This window comes from Mandrillus leucophaeus, unplaced genomic scaffold (genome assembly GCF_000951045.1).
Source record: "Mandrillus leucophaeus isolate KB7577 unplaced genomic scaffold, Mleu.le_1.0 Scaffold608, whole genome shotgun sequence".
Classification (NCBI taxonomy): Eukaryota; Metazoa; Chordata; class Mammalia; order Primates; family Cercopithecidae; genus Mandrillus; species Mandrillus leucophaeus.
The window spans coordinates 635,913-653,095 of record NW_012106564.1 but is presented as its reverse complement, the minus strand read 5'-3'; the positions used below and the strand labels follow the sequence as shown (position 1 = coordinate 653,095).

Genomic DNA, 17,183 nt, shown 5'->3' with positions numbered 1-17,183 from the left:
TCTTGGGAAAATGCTTGCCAGTTAGCTAATAACCTATTAATTTCATTCCTAGGTATTTACTCGGGAGAAATGAAGACACAAGTATGTGCAAAAACTTGTGTGCAAATATTTAAAGCGGTGCCAAACTAGAAACAAACCCAAATGTCCATCAACAGTTTAACGGATAAGTATTTATAGCTCATCCCTACAGTGAGATATCGCTTAGCAGTAAAACAGAAGAAATTACCTACATACACAACATAGTTGAATCTCTTGTCCGGCATGCCATTATGCTGCTGTAGAATGGGCTGTGACTTTCCTCATCTCTGTAACCACCCTATACAGACTCTCGTGATGGAAGGTCATTCAAGCATCTTACAGCACTGGCAGAATTAGTTTTAACAGTGTCTCATATTAATATTCACCACTCAACATACATAAAGTTAGCCAGTCCTTTCAGAAATTATTATGCTCTAAGAACTGACAATGCTAAGTTTCAAATATAGTCTATGCTCTTCTCTGACAGTGGGTTACAAGTAGAAAACATTCCAATGCCTTTGTGGTCACATCAGCTTATTAAGGAGCTGTCAAGATGTCACATCTCAAGTTTATGTATTAAGCAGAGCAGTTACTGTCAGAAGCTTCCAAAAATCATAGTATATGACATAGATTGTATTAAACTTTAATGCTGAGATATACAAACCATAATCTTAAAAAAGAACAAGAGAAAGTCCTTTGTGGGAACATACATAGAGCTGGAGGCCATTATCCTTGGTAAACGAACACAAGAACAGAAAACCAAATACCGCACATTCTCACTTATAAGTGGGGACTAAATGATGAGAACATAGGGACACAAAGAAGGGAACACCACTCACTGGTGCCTACTTGAAGGAGGAGGATGGGAGGAGCGAGAGGATCAGAAAAGATAACCATTGGGTGCTAGGCTAGTACCTGAGTGACGAATTAATCTGTACAACAAACTCCTGTGACATGAGTTTCCCTGTATAACAAACCTGCACATGCACCCCTGAACCTAAAAGTTAAAAAAAAAAAAGCAAACAAGCAAACATAGGGATTGGCAATAATGTAGCATTTTCTTTCATTCTTAGGGAGTCAAAAAGGAATCACATAGCATAGGTTTTCTGTTCAAATGACTCCCCCTGTCCTGCAACCAAGATCCAAGGAAAGGTATTAAAAGGCAAAAACCATGGAGTTTCAGTAATTTTCCTGTGACAGTGAAGTGTCACTGTGAAGAGAGTGGCCAGAGGCAATTATACAAGTATCTTCAGTTGTTCCTGATCCTTATATAGAAATGTGTAGTCTTGTGTGTTAGTCCATAAAATGACTTTTTCTTATCCAAGACAAGCTGAAAGTCAGTGATGCCGGTGGAAATTTTCATAACAAAAAACCATGGCAGCTTCGACTAAATACTTTAAGGAAAATGAAAATTAAATGACATTATCAATTAAGTAATATTGGACAGTATTAAAACTGTTTTCATCAGTGCTGAAACAGCAAGATGCTTACATGACCTTCCATTAGAAGGAGAGTTGGTGTAAGGTGGTTATAGAGATGAACAAAGTCATGGCCCCTCCTGCAGTGGTTGATGGCATGAAAGAACAAAGTAGGTAGAAGGAATTAAACTGCTTTGGTGGTGGTAGACATTGTTGGTGGGTGCGTATGTGTGTGCATGCACGTGTGCCTGTGCATGCATGTGTGTGTGTGCAGAATTGTAATCAGAAACACAGAATAATTGTTAGGCAAATCCTTTCTGAATTTAAAGTTCTTATATTCCAACTACCAATTCCATATATCTCATTTTATCTCAGCTCTCTGATCTCCAGGCTGGAATCTTTTCTCAAAATCCCAGATTCTCCATCACTGTCTTCCCAACTCTTTGGGAATGGAGTTTTACTAGGTCCCAGTATGGAATTTCCGAGTGCTTACAAAGAACTAGTGGGCAGTGAACATACAGCTGCTCTAAAACATGTCTTCCAGAAAGAGGACTGTCGCTGACAGTTGTTCAGGTTATGCAATGCAAAACTCATTCAAACCATCTTTTTATCATCTTTATCTATTTTATCTATTTTATCATCTTTATTATGGCACCATTCAAACCATCTTTTGTGACTATATACATTAGCCACATTCACAAAGGCCATGCAAAAATAGTTGCTACTTACACAAATGAAAGATTTGACAAGGGTAACCAACCTACCATCTCGACCTTTCCTCATACGCCTCAAGCCATCCCACCCATCCTGCCCTTCTTACTGCACACCTTTCATTTTTATCTTCCCTGCCTCCGAATTCTGCTGTTACTGGTAATTAGGGATACTAGTAGGATGCCTGGTGCAGGCTAGATAGGAACTCAGCTACAAACACTTTGGACACAGTAATCCCTCATTTACAAAGGAAATTACATATATCCCATATGATGAGTTGGGAATTCAAATAAGAATATAGAGGAAAAGCTATTCTGGACTTCAGTAAATTAATAGCACACAGATTTAGAGGTGGACAGAAGGCATCCCTATTTGTGTTCTATAAACACAAATCAGAAAACACAAGAAAAATTTCTGATTACAATTATTAAATAAAGGAAGATTTGTATAAATCCAAAGAATAATTACCTTTAAAAAATGTGCAGAATAAAAGCTGTGGTAAAAGTCTGATAAGCCACATAGATAGCTGCCTCAGTGCCAAGGAATGGGGGCTTTTTTAAAAAATCAAAACTTGACTTTACTTATACATGAACACATGCTAGCAAGAAGCTCAAATGACAGCATTCCATGATCTCTGCTCCAGGGCAAACAGAACAGCACGTTCCCTCTCCAAGATGTCTTGTTTTAAGTCTGCCAGCTGGAAGACATGCTTCCACATGCAACATGTGTTCTCAGAGTTCCCGATATTAAAAGTCTCAGTTCACCTGGAGCACTCCCTTCACAAAGCCACACCTAAGCAATACCCATAGATCCAATAAAAATGATAAAATAGATAAAGATAATTCCTAGGAGTCAAGTAGTGAGCTTTTTATTAGGACATTTTAGTCACCAAATACCTAGAGGATAGTTACTTTTGAATTTAGAAAGAAATGTCACTTTACAAAAAGTTCAAGGGGGAAAATCTTCTCTTCCTAATGGGGCACTTTTTATCTGTTTGCCCAGCTGTTTGCACAAGTGAGTTCCAATTCAGCTAAAACAACCAGAGTTTCCACCTTGGTCAGAATTCCCAGTGCTTTGATTCCTCAGTCCAATGCTTCACCGTCTGGTGAATTTGGATGATTGAATGAGACAGACTGAACCTGCCAATGTGGACATTTCAGCACCATTTGGCAAGGTTAATAGTTTTACCAAAGGAGCAATAACTACATTACCTACTTAGTAACCCAACTAACAGTCAAGTAGGAAAATTACTTTTCAAAGACAACTTTCTAAGTCAACAGTCTCTCGTTCTTAAGAAGACACCTCATTCTGAGACATACACAGGTGTCAATTGCACACGTTCCCTCGATCTGATTATGCTAAAATTACTCTTTAAAGTTTGAAGTGTGCTGAGGTTTTTTTTTTTTTTTTGGAAGGGGAAGGTGAGAGAGGCAACCTCACACAATCAATGATCATAAGTAGGTATCTGCTGTAAGGTAAGTGGGACAGTGACTTGGTTAACTTCAACTGACCAAAAAAACTAAATAAAATTTATATTTACCTTGGGACCAACATATTTTTACTTATCTGCTTTTTATTTTATTCCTTTCATTAACTACTAGGTAGTAGGCATTAGTGACACAAATTCAAACATGATATGTCTGATTGCAAAGACTGGACAGTCTAGTAAATTGGGTAGACGAATAAGTCAGTTGTTTCAGTGTAGCATGATTAGCACAATTAGTAAAATAACGCTACTTTGTGAGGGATTCTGAACCTGATAAAAGGGGTAAAAGAAAGAAAATATATAGAAAACGTCCCCGTAGTTTTGTTTAATTAGTCACAAAAAATAGTTTTTGTCCCATGAGGATAGATATACCAAAAGCAGGTAAGGAAGAAAGGAGAAAAATACAAGGTGTCGACATTTATTTTGTAATACTTTTTCTGTACCACTTTGGAAAAATGGTAGATTCTTAGTCACTATTGTTTTTTAATACACAGAAAAGTAACCCAATAGGCTAAGGAACTTAGCAAGACTCATTTCCCTTCTTTTTGTTCTTTGCTTATTTTCATGAAAATTCATGGAGATGATTTGCTTGCATTCCGTGGCTCTTTAAAGTAAGAAGTGATGGTATGAAGTGCTCTTGATGGAAGACGGGCTAGGCTCAATTCCAGGGCTCTGAAAGTGTGGTCTCCGGATTAGAGAATCAGCATCATCTGGGAGCCTGTGAGAAGTACAGATTCACAGACCCCATCCCAGACCTATTGAATTAGAAACTCTGGGGCCAGCAATCTGTAGTTTGACAAGCTGTATGGGTATTCTGGTGAATATTTGAGTTTGAGAACCATTACTCTTTTCAAATTCAGTGCATCGACAATAAAATGAATGGACCCAATGTCATTTGAAAGACATTTTCAGATATTCAATACAGTATGGAGAAAAGAAACTTCACTCAAAATTCTGTTAAGTTTCCTATCATGAGACTTTTACACATATTTTGGTCTGTGAACAAATTCTGTTAATTAGGGTTTTTGAGAACTATTTCTGCAGACACGTGAGGTAAAATGTTGTATCTGGAATACTATTAACTTCTGAGTGTCAATTATGTGTCTTTAAATCTAACCAATATATTTAGAGATTTAAAATCAAAGATGAGTTATTTTCCAACATTTTATTATAAAAAATTTTAAACATACAAAAAGCATGAATTGTGCAGAGCACATCCATAAGGTAGCAACCAAAAGTCAATGATTCCTGTCTTACTCATCAATCATACACATTTCATCTCTCCATCCCTCTGTCCACCATTCAATCCATCTTAATTTTTAATTAATTTCCATGTCAACTGAATTTCAGTACCCTTCACCCCCAAACACTTCAGTATGCATGCCATTAACTAAAGTTTAATATTTATTTATATTTTTCTTTTGATATAAAATTTAGGTACAGTGAAATACATAAATCTTAACTATACATTACTGTTTTCCCCACATGCCATACATCTACGTAACCCAAGCCTTTATCAAGATTTATAATATATCATCAACCCAGAAAATTTCCTCACGCCCCTTCCCAGTTCATTCCCACAACATCCTCCCAGGAACTATTGTTCTTAATTTTACTATCATAGATTAGTTTGCCTGTTCTAGATTCTTCCACTAAATAAAATCACAAAGTATGTAGTGTTTTATGTAAGGCCTCTTGCACTTAAAATGTCTTGACGATATATGTTTTGTTGCATGCATCAGTAGCTTTTTGTTGCTATTGTCACAGTAGTATTCACATAGTTATTAAAGCCAACATTTTTATATCTTCCAGTTGTTTTCATAATCAGCCTCTTTTGATTGTACTATTTTAAAAATGTTGATTATATTATAATAAAATTTTTCCAAGAAAAAGTGAAATTATATATGTATATTTCTAATTTTCCAGATTATTTACTTATGTAAAGCTATTTACCAGGGAAACAAAACTATCAACTCTTCTATTTATAATAGACAATTACTACACTTAACTAAATTCTTAATAGTAAATACAGATAAAACCATATAATGATTTCATCTTCACTGAAAAGCTAAGTACTGGACACTGATACTCAAGGTCTCTGACACTTTTCCCACTCACTCCCAGCTGATAAAATGCCAGACATGAGCCTCTTTTGACAATGAAGTGTAATATTGACTTTCTTATGTCAAAGAATGATTTTCATGAAGGTGAAAGTAGATAAGTTTAACTGTTTTTAATTTTTAAAATCCTGTCCTTACAATTCTCAGAGTGATCAGGTATCAAAAAATAGAAAATACATCATTTAAATTAATATTACTCTGAGTAATTTTCCAAAAGGACTAATACTTCTTTTTCTTTTCTTCTCTTGATAACTCCAATTTGGGCACTCATTAAATTCTGTTGACCGAATAGAGATTGTTTAATCAGAATGATTATTTACAGGACAAAGCAGAAAATGTTACTTCTACCAATACCAAAACATCCTGCATGTGCAAGATTACATATTTCTACTGTGAAACATTGTTCCAGGGAGCAAATTGAAAATACTCTTGATAAAAAATGAAAATTTTGCCATCTTGTAAAAACGTTGTCAAAAAATCACACAGCTTTCTTAAATAAATCTTTTTTAAGTTTTGCAAATAGAAAACATGAGATGAAACTGGAACCAATGGTTTTATCCACCATCTTTGTTTAGACATTTGGCATCTTCATGAATTATTTGTAATTTGCTTAGTTCATAAATACCCTGTACTGATGGCATATAGTTGTTCATTTGGAGATTTCATAGCATCAAAAGTCTTCCATGGACTAGAGGGAAATGGCTAAACTATCTTGAGAATGTGCCAAGTGGCCTCATATACTAAAGCTGAGTGGCCATGAGATGTCAGGAGGCTCTAAGAAAGGCCATTTGCCCTCAACTCCACTGTGGGCATCTCATATTATTAATAATATGTTGTGGAAGAAAGAGGGGGGTTTCTGACATCAACTTGGCCTTTAATTGTGTTTGACTTTAGGTCAGCTGTCCTCTCTAAGCCTCATTTTTCTCCTCTGTAAAATGTTTTGAGGAATCCCAAATTCACTCTCAATCTAATACTCAAGAATGTCTCTAACATCTCATCCAGAAAAAATGCGATCTTCCTACTAAAGTGCAAGAAAATCCAAATAAATCAGAAAATAATTTTTTAAGGAAACACTAATAATTTCCAGAAAATTTTTTCATAGGACTCCCAAATTGCACTTCAAATATAAAAAAGGAACAAATATTTTCATGAGCATATGGAAAAAATATATGTGACTGTCACATATAATTTTTAACAGCTTTAGTGAGATATAATTTATAGATCATAAAATTCTCCCCTTGTAAGTGTACAGCTCAATAATTTTATAGCTCAAACTCACAGAAGTTGCTACATTTATATAATTTACTAAATCTATCGTAATCCATATTCAGAACACTTCCATTACTCTAAAACATTCCATTTTACCCATTTATAGTAAATCTCTCTGTTCCCACCCTTAGCTCTAGGCAACCACTGGTCTACTTTCTGGTTTTCTGGTAATTAAATATAAACGGACATACATGACATGTTGCCTTCTGCACCTGGTTTCTTTCACTCAGCATAATTTTTATGAGACTCATCCATCCATGTTGTATTACTAGTTCAGTCCTTTTAATTGTTAAATAGAATTTTATGAACATATTACATTTTGTTTATTCAGGCCAAATATTTGATGAATATTTGGATTGTTTCCAGTTTTAGCTATGAATAACGCTGCTATAAAATTTCATGTATAAGTCTTTGTGTGAACATATATTTTTATTTTTGGAAGGTAAATATGTAGGTGTAAAATTTTTGGGTCATACGTAAGTTTATGCATAATTTATTAAGACACTCCCAAACTTCTCCAGTTTTATATTGATCGTAATATTTCTCTTGCTTGAGGACCACTCCAAATTGTGATCATCCAGAAAATGAGCTGTCTTGTTTTATCAATGTCACTAAATATATGTTAGATAACAAAATTAATTATTTTAAGCCCCGAGATTTCTATCTTTAGTCATTAATGAAGATGAGATTGGCTGAGCATGGTGGCTCATGCCTGTCATCCCAGCACTTTGGGAATATTTTGGTCTGTGAACAAATTCTGTTAATTAGGGTTTTTGAGAACTATTTCTGCAGACACGTGAGGTAAAATGTTGTATCTGGAATACTATTAACTTCTGAGTGTCAATTATGTGTCTTTAAATCTAACCAATATATTTAGAGATTTAAAATCAAAGATGAGTTATTCTCCAACATTTTATTATAAAAAATTTTAAACATACAAAAAGCATGAATTGTGCAGAGCACATCCATAAGGTAGCAACCAAAAGTCAATGATTCCTGTCTTACTCATCAATCATACACATTTCATCTCTCCATCCCTCTGTCCACCATTCAATCCATCTTAATTTTTAATTAATTTCCATGTCAACTGAATTTCAGTACCCTTCACCACCAAACACTTCAGTATGCATGCCATTAACTAAAGTTTAATATTTATTTATATTTTTCTTTTGATATAAAATTTAGGTACAGTGAAATACATAAATCTTAACTATACATTACTGTTTTCCCCACATGCCATACATCTATGTAACCCAAGCCTTTATCAAGATTTATAATATCATCATTAACCCAGAAAATTTCCTCACACCCCTTCCCAGTTCACTCCCACAACATCCTCCCAGGAACTATTGTTCTTAATTTTACTATCATAGATTAGTTTGCCTGTTCTAGATTCTTCCACTAAATAAAATCACAAAGTATGTAGTGTTTTATGTAAGGCCTCTTGCACTTAAAATGTCTTGACGATATATGTTTTGTTGCATGCATCAGTAGCTTTTTGTTGCTATTGTCACAGTAGTATTCACATAGTTATTAAAGCCAACATTTTTATATCTTCCAGTTGTTTTCATAATCAGCCTCTTTTGATTGTACTATTTTAAAAATGTTGATTATATTATAATAAAATTTTTCCAAGAAAAAGTGAAATTATATATGTATATTTCTAATTTTCCAGATTATTTACTTATGTAAAGCTATTTACCAGGGAAACAAAACTATCAACTCTTCTATTTATAATAGACAATTACTACACTTAACTAAATTCTTAATAGTAAATACAGATAAAACCATATAATGATTTCATCTTCACTGAAAAGCTAAGTACTGGACACTGATACTCAAGGTCTCTGACACTTTTCCCACTCACTCCCAGCTGATAAAATGCCAGACATGAGCCTCTTTTGACAATGAAGTGTAATATTGACTTTCTTATGTCAAAGAATGATTTTCATGAAGGTGAAAGTAGATAAGTTTAACTGTTTTTAATTTTTAAAATCCTGTCCTTACAATTCTCAGAGTGATCAGGTATCAAAAAATAGAAAATACATCATTTAAATTAATATTACTCTGAGTAATTTTCCAAAAGGACTAATACTTCTTTTTCTTTTCTTCTCTTGATAACTCCAATTTGGGCACTCATTAAATTCTGTTGACCGAATAGAGATTGTTTAATCAGAATGATTATTTACAGGACAAAGCAGAAAATGTTACTTCTACCAATACCAAAACATCCTGCATGTGCAAGATTACATATTTCTACTGTGAAACATTGTTCCAGGGAGCAAATTGAAAATACTCTTGATAAAAAATGAAAATTTTGCCATCTTGTAAAAACGTTGTCAAAAAATCACACAGCTTTCTTAAATAAATCTTTTTTAAGTTTTGCAAATAGAAAACATGAGATGAAACTGGAACCAATGGTTTTATCCACCATCTTTGTTTAGACATTTGGCATCTTCATGAATTATTTGTAATTTGCTTAGTTCATAAATACCCTGTACTGATGGCATATAGTTGTTCATTTGGAGATTTCATAGCATCAAAAGTCTTCCATGGACTAGAGGGAAATGGCTAAACTATCTTGAGAATGTGCCAAGTGGCCTCATATACTAAAGCTGAGTGGCCATGAGATGTCAGGAGGCTCTAAGAAAGGCCATTTGCCCTCAACTCCACTGTGGGCATCTCATATTATTAATAATATGTTGTGGAAGAAAGAGGGGGGTTTCTGACATCAACTTGGCCTTTAATTGTGTTTGACTTTAGGTCAGCTGTCCTCTCTAAGCCTCATTTTTCTCCTCTGTAAAATGTTTTGAGGAATCCCAAATTCACTCTCAATCTAATACTCAAGAATGTCTCTAACATCTCATCCAGAAAAAATGCGATCTTCCTACTAAAGTGCAAGAAAATCCAAATAAATCAGAAAATAATTTTTTAAGGAAACACTAATAATTTCCAGAAAATTTTTTCATAGGACTCCCAAATTGCACTTCAAATATAAAAAAGGAACAAATATTTTCATGAGCATATGGAAAAAATATATGTGACTGTCACATATAATTTTTAACAGCTTTAGTGAGATATAATTTATAGATCATAAAATTCTCCCCTTGTAAGTGTACAGCTCAATAATTTTATAGCTCAAACTCACAGAAGTTGCTACATTTATATAATTTACTAAATCTATCGTAATCCATATTCAGAACACTTCCATTACTCTAAAACATTCCATTTTACCCATTTATAGTAAATCTCTCTGTTCCCACCCTTAGCTCTAGGCAACCACTGGTCTACTTTCTGGTTTTCTGGTAATTAAATATAAACGGACATACATGACATGTTGCCTTCTGCACCTGGTTTCTTTCACTCAGCATAATTTTTATGAGAGTCATCCATCCATGTTGTATTACTAGTTCAGTCCTTTTAATTGTTAAATAGAATTTTATGAACATATTACATTTTGTTTATTCAGGCCAAATATTTGATGAATATTTGGATTGTTTCCAGTTTTAGCTATGAATAACGCTGCTATAAAATTTCATGTATAAGTCTTTGTGTGAACATATATTTTTATTTTTGGAAGGTAAATATGTAGGTGTAAAATTTTTGGGTCATACGTAAGTTTATGCATAATTTATTAAGACACTCCCAAACTTCTCCAGTTTTATATTGATCGTAATATTTCTCTTGCTTGAGGACCACTCCAAATTGTGATCATCCAGAAAATGAGCTGTCTTGTTTTATCAATGTCACTAAATATATGTTAGATAACAAAATTAATTATTTTAAGCCCCGAGATTTCTATCTTTAGTCATTAATGAAGATGAGATTGGCTGAGCATGGTGGCTCATGCCTGTCATCCCAGCACTTTGGGAGGACAAGGTGGGCAGATCACATGAGGTCAGGCATTCGAGACTAGCCTGGGCAACATGGTAAAACCCTGTCTCTACTAAAAATGCAAAAATTAGCTCAGCATAGTGGCACGCGCCTGTAATCAGAACTACTCAGGAGGCTGAGGCAGGAGAATTGCTTGAACCTGGGAGGCAGAGGCTGAGGTGAGCGGAGATCATGCCACACACTCCAGGATGGGCAACAGAGAAAGACTCTACCTCAAAAAAAAAAAAAAAAAAGGATGACATCACTTATTTTGTTATAATAATTATTTTAAAATATTGTGATTCCAAATTCATCCAGAAAACAAGAAATACACTTTTGGCAAAACAATATAATGACCATTGACATTCTTAGAAATGAGTTTGAAGGCTGGGCGTGGTGGCTCACACCTGTAATCCCAGCACTTTGGGAGGACACGGTAGGCAGGTCATCTGAGATCAGGAGTTTGAGATCAGCCTGACTAACATGGAGAAACTCCATCTCTACTAAAAATAACAAATCAGCCAGACGTGGTGGTGCATGCCTGTAATCCCAGTTACTTGGGAGGCTGAGGCAGGAGAATCGTTTGAACCCGGGAGGCAGAGGTTGCGGTGAGCCAAGATTGCGCCATTGCACTCCAGCCTGGGCAACAAGAGCGAAACTCCATTTCGAAAAAAAAAAAAAAAGAAAAAGAAAAAAAGAAATGAGTTTGAAGCAGAATAAATTACTGAGTTGTCTTTTCAATCTCCAGTCATTTCAGTTTTAAGAATAGTTTAGTCTATACTAATTAGGTGAATAGTTGTTCACCATGAAATTAATCAGTTCTGAAGCCATTAACTTTATTTGTACTTAAAATTAAATGAAATTCCATGTACATTTTGACCTTGTAACCAAATGCTTCAGTTGGGTTTTTCTATAAAAATAAACAGCTATCTTTCCTGATCAGGGATTTATTACTATTTTGACAATATTTGTCATTTTTATAGTAATAATTAAAACATTTTGAAGGTTTAAAATGTTTTTCAATATTAATAAAATATTGAAATTTTGACTTACGCACATATCTGATATATCTCATTACTAACATCTCTGATGGTTTGCTATTAATGTAGTATTTGAGCTTTACTAGGTGAGAAAAAGAAAGTCAAAGTGGCTTGGCATCATTGCCTAGTAGGCTGACATTATTAAAATTTCCTCATCTTGCATAGTGGATGTGACCCAAGCTTAAGACTAGGTACTTAAAATAGAATTTTATAACATTTACCCAATGTTAGCAAAATCTAACTGAATGAATCCATTTGATAAAAAGTCGTTCTGACTTTAAATTGCAGAAATAAGAAGGAAGGCTGTCTCATAACTTTTTATCAGGCAAATTTTTTCTCTTATATTTTAAACCTAGGAGCTACAATGAATTTCCCCACTTCACTCAAAACTCTGAACTTGGAAGTGTAGAAATGTGATTGTCCTTTGAGTAGTCTCAATACTGCCCATGGGGAATTGTTCGTTAGACACTGCAAATAAGAATATAGTAATTCCCACTGGTTACACTATTCCCCAGTGTGAAATGAATTAATTTAAGTGGTAAGAAAGAGAGCCCAGGAGACAGAATAAGGGATTGGAGTAAGTTCAAGTTGAGATAGTAAACTGTTAGGTAGCAAAAACTATGAAGCTGAGGAAAAAAAAAAAAAAAAGACAGATAAAGAATGGAGGATAAGGCAATTTATTGGTAGCAGGAAATAGACCCAAGGGAACACTAGAGGGAAAATCCAAGATTGCAGGGCTGAAGTGCCCAAACCTTCAATAGCTCCATAACTGCTGTGACCTGAAGAGGTCACATATGTAATGGATGGGTAGGAATTAGTCAACCAAAGTTAAAGTGTGCATATTGGGTGAAGAGGGAGGGCAGGAACAGCATTCTCAGACATAAGGAATAGCATGAGCAAAGGTGCTGAGGGAAAAAGTAGATGATGGATTTAAAGATCCTAAACAAAGGCAGTATGGTAGGATATAATGGGTTAAGGAGTATGCAGCGAAGTTATAGAGGACAGAAGGTCAGATCATGCAGAGCCCTTGTAGAACACATTAAAAGACATGTTAGAAGCAAAGCCAAATTGGTTTTCCCTACGAAGCTACACACAAGCCAAACTTCTGAGAAACGAATAATGCAAAATTCAAAGCTTAGATGATTAAAAATATGTCCACATGGTAGAAATGTGGCCTCACAAGTTCTTAGCAACAAGCAGCTCAAATGCTCAGAACAAGATTTGATTTCAGTAGGAAAAAAAATGCTGTTGTTAAAATGAAAAGTGCCAAACATATTTTACAACTAGATGATAGTTTAAATGGAATTCGATCCATACAGGTCCTTACTGCAAACAGAACGTGTTACTAAAATCAGCTGTTATTAATTCTGTTTTTAGCCAAAAGCTAGATGAAAACAAAGCAATTGTAGTTCAATTGTCACTATTGGCAGAGACAGCCTGGGAATGAAACTGCTTACAACTTACTATATGAATACTTCTGTCTTTCCCAAATCACTCATTTCACTTCCCTCCCAGGCTGGTGGCACATTTTCATCTCCCTTTCCTCTACCCCAGTAATAGTCCCTGCATTGACTTTTTAACTTAAAAAATTATACAAATAATACTGGTTGAGTATCCTGTATCCTAAATGTTTGGGACCAGACATTTTTCAAATTTTAGATTTTTTTAGGATTTTGGAATATTTGCATTATACTGGTTCAGCGTCACAAATCCAAACATTCAAAATCCAAAATGCTCTAATGAGCATTTCCTTCAAGCATTTGGGATACTCAACTTGTACGCATTTATTTTAACAAGAAATTTAAGAGAGTTAGAAAAGAGAATATTTTTTAAAAGTTATTCATTTAATATGCAGATAAATCTTCTGTAAATATTTTTGTATGTTCTTCCAGATATTTTTTCCTGGGAATAATATATTACAGTCTACAAAAATAAGGTTACACTCCAAGTGCTGTTCCATAACCTGTATTTTCTTCAATATAAATACAGCTTTATATCTTTATTTTTAATGACACTACTATCTTTCAATTAATTCATTGGGAATTTTCCTTGATAGTAGGTAAACTGACCCTATATCATCTCAGTGAGTTAGTACAGTTTAACAATCATCTCAATAAATTCACAATTGATGTATTTATTTATTTATTTATTTATTTACTTATTTATTTATTGTTGAGACAGATTCTCTCTCCATCACCCAGGCTGGAGTGCAGTGGTGCGATCTCGGCTCACTGCAGCTTCTGCCTCACAGGCTCAAGCAATTCTCGTGCCTCAGCCTCCCAAGTAGCTGGGACTACAGGTGTACAACACTATGCATGGCTCTATTTTTGTGTGTGTGTGTGTGGTATTTTTAGTAGAGACAGAGTTTTGCCATGTTGACCAGGCTGGTCTTGAACTCTTGGCCTCAAGGGATCTGCCCACCTTGGCCTCAAAAGGTGCTGGGATTACAGGTGTGAGCCACCATGCCTGGTCAACAATTCAATTTATTTTGGTGAAATTTGGTATTCGTTTTAGGGATAAGGTAATGAACTTATAAAGTTTGAGCTCAGTTTTTAAACGTAACATTTGAGATCTGTTTTATTGAATCCATATGACAATTAGATAAGCTCATTGTATTGTTTGTGAGATTATTGCTAAAATTTTTGGCTATGGAAGCACTGATATTTCCATGACCTTGAGATTGCTCGTGTGATCCTATGAGGAGTGGTGTTTTGAAGAAGGAGGACTGTATAGTGGAATGTAATGGGCCACAGGGTTTAGAGCTGGAAAATCTGTATTTAAGTCCCAAATGAAACCCACAATTCCCCTTTTGTTCAACTGCTATATGGATAATTCACTTACTATCCAAATGTCACCTTTTCCCCTATAAAGTGGGAATCATTTTGATCAATCAATCAGAGTTGATGGGAAGATTAAGTGAAATAGACTGTGAAAAGCAGTTCCTGAACTGTGCAGCTCAGTAATGGTTGTCTTTGATCCGACTTCATCCATGGGTTCTTTTTGATTTCAGTGTACTTTGAATTTTTAACATTCCTTGTCTTTCAACCAAAAATTCACTCTATATAGATGTTGTTTATATGCAGACTATAAGCTATATAAGGATACTGTCCCTAGCGCAGTGCCTGGCAGAGAAAGGATATTCAATTAACATGTTTTGAATGAATGAACAAACACATACAATAATTTTTTTAAATGGAAAATATTATGCTTGATAGGAATTAATACTATAATAAGCAATGCATCTCTTCAAATAAACTGTACTGTACTGGAGGATGTAGACTTGTAAGAGTTATTACTCAATGCGCTCAACAAATTCTACATAGAGGTGGGAGCTACATGCAGAGGTAATTCAGAGGAGCATTGACTAGTTAGAAGTGGGTGAGTCAGGAATGGTATCACAGAAGAAGTGGCATCTGATCTGGGTTTTGAATGTCAAGAAGGACTTGTACAGAGAATGGGAAGAAGGAAAATTCAGACTGAGGAAAAGTAAAGATGAATGTTGAGGTGTTGATATCTGTGATAATTCATTCTACATGATATTATATAAGGTGTAGACTATCAACATCTCTTTCTGGTCAAACACTCTTTTCATCTACTCTCTTTTAAAAATTAATATGATTGTAAATATCTAATGGCATTTCATATCATTTCCACAAGGAAATATTTCTTCTGAGTGGAGAGTTATTTCTAAGGGCTCTAATTATCATATGCATGTACTTGATCTCTGTGGTGTCCGTCCTCATCCAGGCATCTCATAATAGTCATTCATGGTAACGTGACAACCTGTTTTATGGGGCTGAGGCCACGTGCCTAGGGAACATTACATTAATCCCAGCACACTAAAGTCAACTGAGGATAAGATGCACCCAAAACTTCTCTAAAGAACAATGTGAACTAATTCGTAACATTCATCTGCGACATTAATTGCTCACAGGAGAGTAACAAAGTATCTATGATTTCGCACACCAGCATTAGAATAATGCCAATGGTTTTAATGATTCTAAAAATATCTGAGATAAGTCTAGTGCAGATTGGAGAATCCCATGTTTCAGACATTTGTTTGAAGTTCTCATTTCCCATAACTTCTGTGTAGCATTGCAGACCTCTGACCAACCTAATATACTTCCCTTACTTGTGTATGCATGTGTGTGAGCACCCTTTGCTCCACCTCTCCCTACACCTTGATTTTACTCTGTGACACAGTGGTATCCTAATTCTCATTTTCCATGAAATCTCCATCTCTCTCCATTACTTCTCTTCCTCCTCTGGCCCTCAAAACATGGCAATTCACAAAGGTTCTGTCTTTTGCTCCTTTAGGGAACTCCTTTACAGTTAAGGCTTCAATCATAACTTAGCTGCTAACTATAAGTAGCTTAGCTGATTCTGATATCTGAACCTCTATTTCTGAATACTCGTTTGGCTCCAGCCCTACAGGCTTTGAGAGCCACTGACACTTCCGTTGATGCGGTCAGGCTCCAACCATCATTATCTTCCTCAAAACCAGTTTGCTTTTCTTCCATCTGTGATGTGTCACAGTCCCAGGCACCCAAGTCACACTTGAGGAGTCAGGTTTTATATACACCTTCATCCAAAACCTGCATAAAACACGGAGAAGTCCAAATGCAAGGATGCCTATGACTTTGTTTCATTACCATCCTGAGGACTTGGAGCAGTGGTTCTCTTCTGAAAGACTAAACTTCTAATTAAAAAGTGAGTTTTCTTCTTTTCCTTCTCCTTGACCACTTTGGTGCAGGTCATCCTGAGCCCAAAATTTTATTATAACAGAAGACATTCTTAAGGACAAATCATATATAGGTTATGGTTTCATTTCATTTAAATTACTTGCAATGAGTTGCAAATAAGTCAATGTTTTCTAGCAATTCCTATCTCACCTTCTTTCTTAGCCCCACCCAACAAGATCACTGTTTATTAACTCCAGTTCACCCCATTTGTACACAGTTGAAGAAAATCCCAGCTCCTCCTGCTAGTATTCTGATCTCTAAGGGGAAAAGACATTTTTATCTCTTGTCTACAAATAATCCCTTAAATTTTGGCCAAAACTGTCTCCCTTCCAGATCAATTCATCTCAAGAAACATTTTAAGTTCACGATACCTACTGTACAATATAGTGACTATAGTTAATAACAATATAGTTAATAACAATTCAAGTACACTTGAAAATTGCTAAAAGTAGACTTTAAGATACAAAAAACGTCATGTGAAGCAATTAGCTTGGTTAATTAGCTTG

The 17,183-nt window shown here is 35.1% G+C and overlaps 1 protein-coding gene across 1 annotated transcript in view; it reads right to left on the bottom strand.

Moving 5' to 3' along the window:
• The window catches only part of LOC105553778 (target of Nesh-SH3-like), a 148,790-nt gene that overhangs the window by 90,901 nt on the left and 40,706 nt on the right, over window positions 1–17,183 (bottom strand). The gene's annotated exons all lie outside the window — the stretch shown is intronic.